Source organism: Chinchilla lanigera, unplaced genomic scaffold (assembly GCF_000276665.1).
Source record: "Chinchilla lanigera isolate Chin_1 unplaced genomic scaffold, ChiLan1.0 scaffold00035, whole genome shotgun sequence".
NCBI classification, from domain to species: domain Eukaryota; kingdom Metazoa; phylum Chordata; class Mammalia; order Rodentia; family Chinchillidae; genus Chinchilla; species Chinchilla lanigera.
This window is the reverse complement of record NW_004955436.1, coordinates 4,073,241-4,087,770: the sequence shown is the minus strand read 5'-3', so window position 1 is coordinate 4,087,770 and position 14,530 is coordinate 4,073,241.

The window sequence follows — 14,530 nt, the reverse complement described above, 5'->3', positions numbered from 1 at the left end:
GAGAAGAATTTTGTGGTAAAGAAGGTGGAAATTTAGATCTAGGGAGATGGCTTTTGTGCCTTGTATCGTGGTACCTTGCCACTCCAGTGACTCCCACTTTGGAGTAGAAGAAGCTGACAGGAGGTCTCTCACCCTGAAGGTTGGTGGACTTTCAGCTAAAAAAGAGGGCCAATTGGGACACTGGGTTAAAAATCCAATTTTGAAAGAGTGGAAAAACTCATAAAAGAATCAACTGGGAATCACAAGTAAAAAGGGAATTGTGGGCAGTTGCAGAGTTGTGTTTGCATTTTGTTATCTAATATTAACTGATTATAATTTTTATAGTGCTTTTCAATACAAACTGTGTATCTTTAAGAGCTGGGGAGTCACTCTGATGTAGCCCTTGTCTAGCATATGCAAGGGCCTAGTTTTCATCCCTAGTACTGTGAGGGAAAAAGAAAATCTTTACATTTCACAGAAGTGTAGTTATCTTCTCGCTTTTTCTAGCAAGATGGCAACACAAATTTTACCTAAAAGGGTGATATTTTTAAATAACTAACACACAAACAAAAGTCTAAGGTCCTCGAGGCAAGTTCTCTGTTAATAACAATTAGTTCATGTTTGGTCTTTTAAATTAGTTCATGTTAATTCTTTTTTAGAAAAGAGACTTTCCATACATGTTGTTCCTCCTGTAGTGCCTCAGGTACTAAAAACAGTTCCTCAGGAAAACTTGCAAAGTTTTCTTTTGTATTCAGCAGTGTGAAGTGCCGGGCCATTAATCAGAACCCGCGGGCTTCGTCATGCATGCTGGCTGTGTAATTCATCATGACAAGGCTGTGCCAGCTCCCTTTCCTGTCGTTTCCTGGATGTTCCCCTGCCTATGATGGGATGATGATTGATTTTCACTTTCCCTCGTGTGAAAAAGATGGACGTGTTTTTGTGCACATCTCTTGTTATTTTATGGATAATTTTGAGAACAAATATAAAGTTAACAAAAATCTGCAAAAAAACATTGTTTTGTTAAAAAGTCAAAATGATAATTTGTGATGTAAAACATGAATACATTCCATCATTGCCTTTGAAATTAAACTCTTGAGTTAAAAAGTCAAGTCACTCTTTCTATATTTGTTATATGTATATGCTTAACATAAAGGAACATCCAGATTTTTCTTATTGATTACATTAACTGGTAATCCAAAAATATGCATACTTGTTCCAATTTTTTATCTTATAAGCTTTATATCTTAAAATAAATCAGAACTCAAATTTTATTTCAGTGAGATTCTTTATTGAGACTAAAAACAAAATTAATATTATTTGAGCAAATCATTCAAAACACAAGTAACTTTAAAATTTTAAATTGAAATAAATGTAACAAAAACAGAAAAACTTTTTAATATGATATTCTAGTAAAATATGATAAGAATACATTTTAAAAGTATATACAGTATTTTACAGGCAACAGAAAGAACAGATATGAAGCTAGCAAAATGCATATAATGAATATGTTTTTCAAATTAATTCATCAGCACCGGGGTGCCGTGAAAACATGGACTTCCGGGATGCCCGGAATGATGGGAAGCCACGAGGGACACACTGCTTCCGTGTGTACAGGGCCTAAGCTGTGGCCATCCAGCCTCCTCTTGGACTCTCCCAACAAGAAGCCCCTCTGCTGCTTACCAGTGGTTCTTTCATCTTGGAACTGTGTGAGGGTTGAAATTTATCCGTTATACTGAATCAAAATTTCTCTCCTTGCAATGTCCATAGATTTTTTCTGGTTCTACCCTTGTGACTAAATCCCACATCATGAGACAGTGCCTTTGGAACCAGTTTGCAAATGGCTGCGTATTATTTCTTTCTTTCTGGAACCATAGTTTCAACTATATCCTTCCCCAGTTCCAACATTTCCAATGGCTGCCCCATCGCCTGCAAAACAGAGTCCAGCTTCTTGTTATCTACAGTGCATAGGGACCAACAGAGTGACCCAGAAGTACCAAATAGCTCTTATTGCTCTCTTTTCTGAGGCCTTCATTTGTCACTTTTTCTCTGGCAAGTTACTTACACAAATGCCAGTTTCCTGGTGCCGTGCTGTGACGCCTCAGAGAGTAGGATCTTTGCATGATATATTTTCTTATTTCCACCATTTCCATCTTCCACGACAGGCTGTCCTCAGTAATAAAACGATAAATCATGGCTTCCCAAATGGATGTGCTCCAGGTGACTTTGATCGGAGCACAGCAAAACAGGACCATCCCTGCTCTTGTCCTTGACACTGGATTTCTGTTAATAGAGCCAGAAGTTGTTGTTGTGATTTCACCAGCTAAGCCCTGCTGTGAGTTCATTCTGACCTTGCAGTCAACTCTAGCTGCCAAGACCTTTCACATGAAATGCTGCTAATCCTGCACGTGTGAGTTTAACCTAAAAAAAAAAAAAATGCAGAACTTTATGTTTCTAGCTCTTAAATTTCTTCGTGGTTTTTCTGGCCCATGCTGTTCAGCCTGTGGAGAATATTTTGCATCCTGACTCTAACGTCTCTCCTGCTAGCTCTCCCTTCTACTCTGGTGTCATCTGAGCCTTCAGTGGTCACTGATTCTCTTTCTTCACCCAAGTGTCAACCAAGGGTGAACATTTGCCTGGCTCTGAGTTCAGGCATAGAAACAACAGCACAGAGGGACAGTCATCTGGAGTGCGGAGGCTTCGAGTCAGTGCTGGTTCCATACAGTCAGTCCCTCCGTTACAGTGACACCTAATTATCATCGCCAGGTCTGGGGAGTTTTCAGTCTTTCCCCAAATATCAGGAGCGATTTTATTAATTGTCTTACAGAAGTCACAACATACTATAGAATAAATTGTAATTTTTGCATACATATTTATTAAATTCCTTGAGAGTATTAAATTAACTAAGAACCAACTGACTTCTAGGCACTCTAGTAGATATAGCACAAAAACTTTTTCAGTACTATTAACCACAGCTGTAGAAGTCAATGCGTATAGTTTATTGAGGAAAGATTATAGCTATGTATTAAACTTCCACATACTGCAAGATGTTATTTCTGTCTAAGGTTTGTTTAATAAAATAATACTTTTCTTTCAGTAGAGAGTCCTTGGGGAAAGTTTGAACACTTTTTACCAAATGTATATTTTATTATTCAGAATGTACCATACACCTGTCTTCTCCCCAGTGCAGGCTGTTGTTTGTGGTGTGTCCTTTCCCTGTTGGTAAAACTGTGAGAATAGCCCAAGATATTTTACCATTGACAGCACAGCTGTGATTAAAACAAGCTCGCTTGTATTTCCGTGAAGAAAAGAGTAGAAACGTGAGTTGTAAATAAATAAATAAATAACTATGAAGGGGGCCAGAGAGGAGGGCTGGAACAGATGCTCCCACTGTGGGCCCAGGGGAAGACTTTTGGGGGTGCGTCATCTGTGGTTAGGTTTGACAGCAAGAAGGAAGCAAGCTGCCTGGGGCAGGTGCTTCAGCCTGAAGGATGAAAAGACCCTGATAGAAAACAACTTTGACTCATCCTAGAGACATGAGGAAAGCTGATGACAAATACCTGGCTTGTCTTACTTATGTTGGTTCTCGTCAGAATGCACACAATGGTTAGCACAATACCCATTGCATCTTATTATCACTGCCATCCATTGATGTCCAGAGTGGAATTACAATTTTCAGCTTCTTAGGTTTCTGTCTCAGTGATTTTGGATTCTGATTTACCGACATTCTCCTCAGTGCTACCCCAAGTTTAGTTCTTGGCCATTCTGGTGAGAGATATGGCAACCCCTTCACCTCCCCACCCTCAGAGACCTGGGGCGGGATCTGGTGGGTGTCAGCTGCCTGGACCACTGACAGCCTCTTCGGTGTCACTGTCCAGAGCTGCCCTGCAGCCTCCAGGTAGCCTTGCTGCTGCTCTGTTTGTTGAAACATCAGGGCAGAGGTGGCTTTCCGTGTCTCAGGTCTGGAAGGACTTAAAGGACTTCTTAAAGGACTCAGGAATTTTAATATAATCATTTGTCCATAATCCTAACACACACAAAAAGAAGACACTCCTGTGGGCTGGGCATGCTGAGGTGATGAGGGATTTTTGTGACAGCACTCTTTCGCATGGTTACGAGAGTGAAACTTGCAGGTGGTCCTTTGCCCAGATGCCTTTTCACCTTTGCAGCATGATGGCACTGGTGCCAGGACCCTTTGTTGCTGTGGAGCTGGGCCGTGCAGTGTTGGATGTCTTCAGCTTCCCATGGCCACGGATCTGTGCTCGATGGGTCTGTCCTTGCCTAATGTCTTTGCAGGAGGAAGATGAGTTATTCCCAGTTGAGGCCACTCGTCTAAAAGCAGAGGGAATGGTGACTGCATGATCTTTTAGCTGTTAGGAAGAACTGAAATGGACCTCAGAAAACTGTTCCTCATGAAATGAAAGAAATTTTAGGCCCCTAGAAAAGCAGATTCAGAGCCTGGGTATTTCCTAGAAGCACGCAGTGGCGCAGGTGTCTGGAGACGTGGCCCGGCTCCATGCCACAGTCCAGGGGCTTGGGACCTCTGCTGGAATCCTCGGTCCAAGCCCATGCCTTGGCTGACCAAATAAGTCGTGGAATGGCATCTTTTAAAGAGTTCTTAAAAGCTTTTTATATTCAGACCAATGACAAGTTAGATTATCCACCCCAAGTTTTTTAAAATGTGTTTCTTGTCTACACTGAAGCAGGACTTGAAAGATTCACCAGAGAAAATGCGGTGCCTGAACCACTCAGCCAAGCCCAAATAAATGCTTATATTTCCTTTCTTTTTCTGAAACAAATGCAGCTCAGCTCAAAGTTTACTTTTTCTTCATTTGGAATTCATTTTGGTGTTCACATCACAGAAAAAGTGAACTGCCAGTGAAAAAGGCAGCCTCAGAAGGGGGAAACCTGAGGCATTTATTACAAACAAATTCCAAGTAGTGGAGGAGATCATGACATGTTCAGAGGGGAAGAGAGCTGCCTTTCCAGCAGGAGGGGCGGAGCCATTAATGGGTGATCTGCACCGCTTTTGTTAATCCCCCGGGGCCCTCGGTACAGGTGGCTCGGATTTCTGAGCAGTGAAGTACGTGACATGGATGGAAAATTTCTCCTTCACATTTTCCACTACCCAGCCTTCGCTTGAAAAGCCCTGTACCAGATTGGGCAGCTGGTTTAGTATAACTTCTCATTTAGGGACATCTTACTGTTCTACTATTCCCGCTCCTTGCCGCTCCACAGAGAATTTCCCTCCCACAGTTCCCTGGTGCAGAACTTCTCTTTGGGAAAGCATGTAGCTATTTTGCAGTATAGACTGGGCAGTGTTATTTAGATTTGAAAGTATCAGAGCCCTTGAGTCAACATTAATATTTATAAAGCCTGAGAAAGACATTTCATATTTTAAGAGGAAAATATTATAATATATATGTATCTATGTATATATTACATGTGACATGCTCTAATCTCTTTCAGTAGTCCTGAGAGAGAGAAGTTGGGTTATTTTTCTTATAAGTTTTACCTAAATAAAAAATACTGAATGTGTAGTAAAATGTATTTAATTATTCAAATTAATATTGTAAGGTGGAATTTCCATGAGGTAGAATGATAAATGTGCAAATACACAGAAAACCGGAAATCAAAACACAAGCGGCCTACTGCCTACCCCTGAACTGGAGGGAGAAGTGCTGCCCTGGGAACGTTACCTTCCACTTCTACGCTACGCTCGTCTGTGTTCCATGAGCCTCAGTACGGATTCTGATTCTGGTGAAGGCGGTGTGGCTCTCCCGGCAGCGTCAGGCTCCAGTCCTCTGCGCCTCTCACCCCTCCTTCGCTGGGGCCACAGCGCTCTGCATTCCCTGAAACTTGCCCGAAACGGCTTTCTGATATTAATTAATAGAAAGCTATTTCTGCCTCTTCTAAATCCATTCGCGCTAAAGCAGCACTTTGCTCTGAGGAGGTTTTAATGAAGTGGAACCCTGGCTCTCCGCCTGGAATCCTTGGAGGAGACCTCAGGAAAAGGGGTGCAAACGGGCTTTTCTGCGTGTTCAGAGCATTTTGTAGAAAGTAAGAAGGAGAGTGGTATTAACATGTCATTCATGTTGTCCTTCCTTTCTGCTTCCTTCCATTCTTCCAGTTCTTTCTCTCCTGCCTTGTTTAGAAATGTTGTTGACATCAAGTTTGAGCTTCTTAAGCTTTGCATTGAAAAGGCGGGCAGTGCAGGCACAGCTTCCTAGGAGCCAGCGGCACCCAACTGTGGGAGCGAGTTGGACTTTTCATTTGCACTTTCCACACTGCGGGCCCCACCTCCCACTCTGTCCTCTGGGATCCATTCTGTCCACCCGGCACAATTCTTCTGCTACGATGCAAACTGTGCCACCACAGTGGGTTTCTGACGGCAGGTTCCACCTCTCAAGACGAAGCCCTGGGTGTGGTGCACAAGTCAGCCGGTTCTTATGCGCCCCATGCTTGCTCTGCAGCCTCCCTTCTGCAAGTCCACAGCTTCCTGTCTGTGCACAGGGGCACACACACTTGCAGTCCCTCAAATGTGTTCTAATATCTCGCCTTTGTCCATAAGGACAGCTAATATTGTCCTTTACAAGCATTAATTTATTAAAGTTCCAAACATCACTTTGAAGCAAATATTTTTATCTGCATCTGTCAAAAGTGAGGACCCTGGAGACCATTTGGACTAACTTGAGAACATTCCGACAGCAGAGTTGGGGAGAGGCCAGGATTTGAACTCAGTGCTCTTGCCCCAGAGTTTGCTTTTCCTCTGCCCCATGCCCGCATCTGGCTGCACAGTTGAGTTCATGCTGGAAAATCTAGTTTTCTGTGTTTTTTTCATTCCACTCTGCATCCCTCAGTATTCATTGATCACTCAATCCGTGGGCCACTGCTGTCCTTTGAGTGGTCAAGTTCACATCTAGGACACAGACCGTAATTCACTATTTACATGATTTCTCTTCATTTAGACCAGGTTCCAAGTCTTGTTTGTTTGCTCAAAACAAGACAGAACAGCCCGTAGCACTGTGTTTTATCTAGTGAGTAAATTAATAAGGAGCTAAATGAGCAATCTTCACCTAGTGAGTGAAGGGTGCTTAGTCTTCTGCCAAATTCAAAGGCACTAACAAACTTTGCAGGAACTCTGAAGGGTAGAGTGATGGATGATTTTTATTCTTATGTTTTTATTTGCTCATTTGCATTACAATCTTACTTTTTCTTGGGGGAAAAAAAGCCCACCAGAATTCTGTAGGTGTTGTTTAAATTTTGAGGATCTAAAATAATAATACATCTTTATGCTTATAAAATATTTCCTGAAATTAAGGGATGTACTCTATATCTTTAAAAAAGGTTAGGTAGTTTAACCAAGATGTGGAAGATAGTAAAATGCAAACTGAATATCGCAGCATATTTAACTGTATCTGTGATACAATGAACACCGGGTGCAGAGGGGCTACACTTGTTTATTCTCGGCCAGGCCATCCAGACAGGAGTGCAAAGTGCAGCCGAAGTCCCAGGTAAGGGCAACTGGTGGACAAGACCAGGAAAGGTACTAACTTTGAATTACAACGGTAGCAGTCTCAGCAATGATCCTCCACTTCATTTGCCCACAGTGGGTGATTTTAGGATAAATAGTTTCTGGCTTAAAATGTACACAGCTTCCTAGATCAAAGTCAAACTTTTGAAAAGCATCCAGAAACACCCTGGTAGCCAGTGCGGGCCACGGTGTGCAGACATTAATAGGCTCCATCTGCCAGAGACCTGAAGCAGGCAGGCTGTGGCTTTGCTTTGTAGAAGCCAAAACGATCGTTGACTTCCACAAGTGCCTTGGCTGTAGCACAGTGCTGTAAGGCTCTGGAAAACACAACTATGGATGCCACAATCTGAATAAAAAGGGAAGATGCAACATCTGCATAAATTGTTCCAAAAGAGATACTTTTGGTGTTTGTTATATTGATTGGCAAGAGTTGCAGGATTTAATAGTAAAGAGCTGTGAAGCAGGTTCACAACATGGCTATGCACCAAAAAAGACCATTTCAGAGTCCAGGAATTTATATTTCTCCTATGAGAAAAAATTTCGACCATTGTTATTACAAGTAAATAATACGTTCCAAGCAGCATTTGGGTCCTGATACAGGGCCCATTTCTTCTTCTTTCCTCAAAGATGTGTATTTTGAGCAGCTACCTGAAGAGAGAATGATCTTTTCTCTCCCAAGCCAAAGATGTAAAATATAATAACTTTTAAAGGGATAATTTCCAAAGAGATAAGGAATAAGAAAACCTGTCTTCAAGCCTGAAAATCGTGGTGTTTTCCCAGAAAATTTGGTAACAATTTCTTGAAATAAGAAGTCTTGCTACAGACCATATGTATGTTAAATGTGAACTTTGTGAGTACAGATGTCCAGTTGGACAATAAGTCACTATGAGACTCCCCAAATCTTAATAGTGTCCGTATTTTATCTGTATCTATTGGATAGTGGTATCTATTGTATAATGGTATCTATTGTTTTGATCCTCACTTCCTTCAGCATCTCCAAAGATCCCATCTTACTTTTCCTTTTCCCAAAGCAGTTCTGTCATCATTTGGCCAGGTAAGGGCTGCATTCCTCTGACAACCCCGAGAACCTGCTGCACTTCCACACCCGCAGGGACATCCGTAGGAATGACCATCTGCACGTGTTTGGAGCTGATCCTGATGACTGTGTGACCTGGAAGTAACACTGACATCTGGCTTCCCCTGGATAGATAAGGACTCAGCCCAGGGAGAGGACAGCTTGGGGATCACAGCCAGGGCCAGAGTACCTGCTGTTGTTTTATCCCGGTGCGGATTGTCTTCCCTTGCGCCGGCATGGGTAAGGGTCCCCACATTGCCAGCAGGAGGATAAAAGAGCAGAGAGGGGAGCAGACGCAGGTATTATTGTGCATTTTTCACAGACAAGGAGTTATATAAGCACAGAAGGAGGTTGAAAGAAGGGTAAGAGTCGGTCCTACCCTCAGATAGCCTTTAGTTTGCTTTCTAGACCCAGCCCCACCCTCTGACTTAGTTCATTCCTGAATGTGAGCTGCTTTCCTTATTTCCAGCAGGTCCTTCTCCTCCCTTGGTCACTGAAACCGGTGCCAGGGCTTGTAACTCAGAGTATCGCAGTAAGAACAAAGGCAGCCGGGTTGCAGAGAATCCTTGCTGATGTGACACTGTCAGAGCAGACGGTCAGAGCAGACGGTCACACCAGACTGCCTCAGAGCCTCCAGATGGAGGCAGAGGTGGTCAGGAGGGAGATAAACTATGACTATACTCAGCCCATTCAGGATTGCCTATGACGTAAAACTCAAAATAGTGAAATCAGGAAGGATCTAAGTCTTTTATTTATGATATAGAAAGGAGACAAAATGTTCTGTTGGTGGCTGAGAGTTAATCCAAATATGCAGCCAAAATCGGAGCCATCCCCTCCCAGGTCACTGTGGCCATCTCCATGGAGTGGCCTCCCATCCCTACGTGGCTACCCACACACCCCATTGCTGCAGCGCCATCAGGATACCAGGAGGTCCAGAGTGAGCTGCGGGAGCACTGGAGTCCCTTGGTCATCGCACAATTTATGTGCCGGGTGTGGGCCCGACAGCCACGACACAGCTTGTGTGGGGCTGGGTGTGTTCTCCTTTGTGCGATCATTTTCACCTGGAGCACAGAGCCTTTTATGAATAATGCCTTGTGACATCCAGGCCCCTCCACCTGCACCTGGACAGAACTGGAAGAGGCCCTGTGACTGTCACCGCTAAGCCACCTTCTCTGTCTCCCAGTGGGAGCTGCACACACAAGTCTCAGGTCCAGTGCAGAATCCAGAGACTCCTCACACCTGGCCCTCCCCAGAGGAGGAGCGGACAGGGCTCACAAGGGCCTGGTGGATGAGAGAGGGCCTCTGCCTCAGTCATGTCCTTGGGCCACTGCACACAAGGAGTTTGTCCACGACTGGACCTGGGCTGCTCATGAGGCTCAGTCCAGAAGTACGAAGGGTTCTGAAAACCAGCACCGTGCAGCAGGGCACGCTTGGTGCTTCTACTCAGTGTGACTTGCTCCTGCTCATCCTGGGAGTGCGGAGCTCAGCTCCCTTAGAAGGCAGGCACTGTGGTGTAAGACAAGGCCCAGAGCCCCTCCAACCGAAGCCGTCAATCCCAACCAGGCGATGAAAGCCATTCCCTTCGTATTCTTGGACCTCGGTCTTCAACCCATGAAATAGAAAAACTCTGAGACATCAAATGCTGTGTTACTTATAAAAATTACTTATGATCCAAAAAAGCATCAGCTACCCATAATCATAATAATTACACTTCAGCGACTATTTCCCTTGATTACTTCAGTGGATTTGGCAACAGTACCTTGAGGACATATCTGTTTAGTCCCCCCAAAATGCAGCCACACTGTGCTTGTGTGAGTCACAAGCCGGGAGAGTTGCGACTGCACCCACTAGGGGCTGGCGGTGGAGCGGGCATTAAACACCTGCCTAGCCTGCGCGCAGGCCTGGGCTCAGTCTTCTGTGCTGAAAAGAGAAAAGTTAAAGAATAATTCTCATATCTGCCTGATTGGGCTCAAGGTATAAAGAGAAAAACATTTTCCTAAATTGCAGCTTTTAGGTACTGGAGCAGAACAATTGGCTCCATTTTAGATTTATAACTGTATTACAACTGAAAGATCAAAAGTTTTGAACCTGAAATGTTTATGTTTTCGAAATGCTTAATGACATTTCCTGCGTAACATGGAAAGGATATCAGCTTGGGAAAAATAACAAAACGTCCAAAAGGAATGTGTGAAAAATTCTGTGCAGGTGCACACAGTTCGTGCCGCTTCCTGTCATTCCTCCAAATAGTTCTGTGCTGAAGGACATGAGAGAAAAATAAATGACAGCAAGATGCGTGGTCAGGCTCCCTGACTCGCCTGTTATGTAACGTTCCAGACTAAGGAGACAGTGGAGGAAGTTTAGAACAGGCAAAGCTCTCGCTTCTTACAGGCCTTCTCAAACAGGTCCAAGCTATAGATGTCACCACTCCCAACATCTTACTTTTTTATTCAAGTGGTTTTAATGTTATCAGGGGTCTCACAATAAAAATTCTCTTCTTTCCCGTGAAGCATATTTTTTGGAAGATGTCCTGAGAACATGAAACTGTTTTCCTGAGTATCACCTTAAACAGACAACTCAGATTCTCCAAAGAATAAAGATATTTCTTTAGGCATAGTACTGCAAGGAAATTTACATGCTCCGGTAAACTCTGTGTGTACTCAAGGGATTAAAGACAAAAAATGAGGAGGACCAAATGAGCTATTTTGGGACATCTAGTTTGGACGTACTGATTGGTACTAAGACTGGTGTCAGTCTGAAGTCAAAGAGACGATTGCTGCGCAGATGTCCTTGTGGAAGGACTTTTGTGACCTCCACACGGTTTATTGCCTGATGACTCTCGTGATAGTTACTGTCAGGCAATGCTGCATAACACCCTTTCTTCACAACCTCCTGGCTTTGTTCTCTTTTGTTAGGGTTGACACAGCAACTCCATTTTAATTTGCACAAATTCCATTTTTCTTTCATAAGAGTGTTCCATTGCCCAGAAAAACCCAGTCTAACCCACTCAAGGTTGTTAACCCATTCAAGTACTGACTGACCTCATGACTGGGACAAGGAGCACTATGGGTGTGGAAGGCTGGGACGGCAGCACCATGGGTGTGGAAGGCTGGGACGGCAGCACCGTGGGTGTGGAAGGCTGGGAGAGGAGCACTGTGGGTGTGGAAGGGTGGGACGGGAGCACTGTGGGTACGGAAGGCTGGGACAGGAGCACCGTGGGTGTGGAAGGCTGGGACGGCAGCACCGTGGGTGTGGAAGGCTGGGACAGGAGCACCGTGGGTGTGGAAGGCTGGGACGGGAGCACTGTGGGTATGGAAGGCTGGGAGAGGAGCACTGTGGGTGTGGAAGGCTGGGACGGCAGCACCGTGGGTGTGGAAGGCTGGGACGGGAGCACTGTGGGTGTGGAAGGGTGGGACGGGAGCACTGTGGGTGTGGAAGGCTGGGACAGGAGCACCGTGGGTGTGGAAGGTTGTCCAAGTGGACTTCAGCCATGGGAGCAAGCAACTCTCCTCTGCGTTTGTCTTTATGTCTTCCTTCAGCTTTTTTAGAGTCCTTCTCCCACATGGCCCAGGCCCAGTAGCCACATTAGCGCATTCATTAGAGTAAGATATTAGATGAACAACGTCTTCATGTGCTTTCTTCCTCCATCCTGTCCTTCCTCCCTCTTTTTACCTTTCTTTACCCTTTCATTCTCTACTTTATCCTCTTCTTCCTCACCTGCATCCAAGGCTCATGAGTTTTGAATTATATGAACCCTGCATGCTCCAGGTACACAGTGTACTTGTTTACTCCACTAAACATTGCATTTGTGAAAAAAATCAGAATACTTTTTCTCCCCTCAAAGATATTTTTATTTATCACTGTCCTTAGCAAAACAAAGTGATGAGCTAGTATAGACGAATCAGAAGTAGTTGGATTAAATTTCTTTATTACTTTAAAAGAACATGCTTCTTAAATTATGGAGAAATTTCTTTGGCAAAACAATTTTCAGATTTGGAAGAAATGTTGCGTGTCCAGTCCCAAACACTGAAGAATTTATATTCCTGTTGATGTGAAACATTTTGTCCCTTGTATCATTTTGGAAATACAAATCAAATAAATGAATATTTATAACTGCTTTATTTCCTCTATGAAATAGTCAATGCTTGCTTGATGCCATAAAAGTTCCACTATGTTGTCCACCTAAACAGGAAGAGGAAAAACACTAATAACAAATAAATCTCAGCGATAACTTCATCTGTATGTATCTGAAGGAAATCACAATTTGACAAGTAAGGTTTCACCTGCACTTTCCTTTCTTTGAGAACGCTATTACGGTGTAAAGGGAGGATGTGTGGTGCGGGATGTGACTGGTGCGTATGCGAGCAATGGCCGTGCCGTTCACTGTTACTTAGCAAATGTTTACCTGGATGGTGACCGATTTTCTCAGGAGTAATAAGAATGGTAAAAGAGCTCAATGAAATTATAGTCAAGGTTAAATTTTTTAAAAATTGATAAATTCACTCTTTTTTCTCAATACATAGAATAGACATGGATTCAGATAAAATTCCAATCCAATTCAAACCAAGAAAGCCACATATATAAAATATTATTCTTGTGAAATATTATTAAGAATTCATAAATTAGTTTTGATTCCTAATTATATATAAAATGCAATAGAAACCAAATTATGAGAGAAAATTCCTTCTTTTGGTGGGGGAGGAGTGTCTATGAAATTCCCCAAAATTTACCAGTATGAATAAAAGAATTATTTGGTATAGATGCTACTTATGCTGATTTCATGAATGAAACAGGATGGCTTATTGAAATGCTGCTTTCTCAATTAGTTTAGATGTTAAATTATTGCATATATAGAAAGAAAGTGTTCAGTTTTTAAAGTGTATAAAGCAATAAAACCAGTTCAAAGTAATGTCATCAAATTATGTTGATGTCTAATGCTCCATTAAGTTGAATTAAGGAGCTGTTTCCAGTCATATGAAAAGGATTTTCACTTTAAATTGTTAATGAATTGTTCTTACCATGACAGTCTTGCTTGATGTAAGTCTTGCTTGGAAATAAGGGTTTAACAAGTCCCCCGTGCTGTGCCCCTCCTTAGCCTGCCAGTGAGTTCCTCCTCCCTATCTCTTCTCCCTGGGCTTCCTGGGCTCTTCGCTGCCTCTCCATTGTCTCCACCACCTGAAATCTTGAAAAGAATCCCCCAAGAAACTCTGCTATTACCTCTGACCCCTCAATTATTGCACAGTCTTTCTTATCTCCAACTCCTCAAGAACTTCATAAACCACGTTTTACTCTATCTTCTAGTCCCCTGTGCCTCGTGCCCTGGAACCGTCTAAGTACTCCCCAGCCTGGCGTCAGCTACCGTGTGTACAGCAGCCCGTAGAATGCCAGCCCCTATAAAAGCACGCAGAGTCAGTGCTGTCTCCGGGGTGGGGGTACCACAGCAAGCAGAGCTTCCAGAGAGGAGCCAGGACTATAGAGATGAAGTCACATGAGAAAACGATTTCTCAGATCACAAACCCATTTCATTTGTCCACGTGTACAGAGTCCTGGACAAAAATGTATATATCTTGAAAAGGAAAACCTGTATAAATATTTTAATACCAGATTTATGGAGACATCCTGAGAGTAATATAAATTTTCTTTGGCCTCTACAATTACAAGACCTGCTTAAAGTGGTGGCCGTTAGCTTCCAGATATTTATTAGTCTGGCAAACTGCTGTAGTGTGTACACATTTTTTTGGTGGACTCTGTATCTATGCAATATATTAGGACCAAATAAATACTGGTCTGGGAAATATATCTTCTGTTTGATCATTTTCTGGAATGGATGTATTAACACGATACATTGCAAACAAAGGCATTTAAAAGGTGTAAACAATAAAATATAGCATTTTTAAAATACAGAAATAGAACAATTCCACTTTTAAAATGTGAACTCATCACTGTAG